This window comes from Asparagus officinalis, chromosome 2, assembly GCF_001876935.1.
Source record: "Asparagus officinalis chromosome 2, Aspof.V1, whole genome shotgun sequence".
NCBI classification, from domain to species: domain Eukaryota; kingdom Viridiplantae; phylum Streptophyta; class Magnoliopsida; order Asparagales; family Asparagaceae; genus Asparagus; species Asparagus officinalis.
The window spans coordinates 36994704-36996244 of NC_033795.1; positions in this window are offsets into that span (position 1 = coordinate 36994704).

Below are 1541 nucleotides of genomic sequence, written 5' to 3' on the forward strand. Positions count from 1 at the left end.
CTTCCTTGTATTTGGGTTCGCCTTCACCCTAAAAGAAGACCGGGAAATAGAATATAAAATTTTTCAGCCTAAGATCCAAAGGAAAGATGGATCTAGGATAATTATGAAGATTTGAGGGAGAAAGGATGCAAGAGGGAAGAGGAATCCAAGAAGAAGGAGGAAAGGGTGGCCAGCCCTAGAAGGAGAAGGAAAAGAGGCTTTTATAGCCTTGAACCAGCCCTGAACCAGATCGGACCAGGTTGAACCAGACCAGACCAGTCCAAATCAGTTCAAAAGAGGCTAAACCAGGCTGAACCAGGCCAAACCAGACTGAACCAGACCAGGCCAGAATGAACCAATCTGAACCAATCTGAACCAGTCTTGAACCAGTCCTGAACCAGCCTTGAACCAGGTTGAACCAGTCCTGAACCAGGTTGAACCAGTTTGAACCAGATTTGAACCAGAATTCAAATTGAAGCTGAATCAAGCATCGAAACAACTTCAAATCGACCGAGGGTTCAATCCTTTGTTTATTATTTCCTCTCCCACACATTCGAAAGGGTCAGAAGATTTTTTGAGCCCAATTACTGTCTTTTTTGGGTCATTATTAGGCCGGTTCGGCTCATTCGGATACGAAAAATACTCCAATAAGGATAACTCAACAACACCACGCCGGACAGCGTGTCGTAAATAAGAACTCAACGCCAACAATCGATGGTCAGTTCTATGTTGAACCAACAAACACGAGCTAAAGATCAGAAAATCAGGAATCGACTTCAAATTCGAAATTCCGACAACGGCTAGACAATAAATGCAGCACCGGAAACCTTACAGACATTCGACAAAGCACCGAATAGCCTGAAGGATTGAAGGAATCAAGAACAGAAGCCATTCCAAGGTCCCGTTACACCGACTGAAGGTTGGGACAATCATATCCAAAGTATTCCAGACTCTTCTATAAAAGAACGAGACTGAAATACTTTGGAGGGGGTATCTGTAGGCATATAAAATTGCTTATAGATCCCTTAGCACAGCTCGGCACAAACCGACGAACCATCGGGCGACATATCCAAACACGAGTGTCAGTCCACAAAGCCGAAGCCAAGTGACACGCAATGAAGCGGATTAACGAGGCGACAAGGCTAACGAACCGTACGCAAACAATGGAATACATCCAATCGCATGCGGAATCAAACTAACAGTTTTGTGAGTCAACGAGTCATCCAACCATAGAACGGATTTGAACTCAAACACCGAGGCGAATTTACTGCCATAGAGTCAACGAGTCATCCAACCATAGAACGGATTTGAACTCAAACACCGAGGCGAATTTACTGCCATATCAGGATTCGGACTGCCAAATCAGAGTCTGGATCAACAACAAAGCACAAAACCGGACAACGGACACAACACGGCAACACCTGGAGGACTTGGCCAAAACTGAGCCACCTCTAGGTGGCTCGGCCAAAGCCGAGCCACCTAGAGGTGGCTAGGGGGCCGGCCAGATCTGTGCCCGGGCACAGTTCTGAGTGCCTATAAATAGAGGGGCATGGCTCATTTGT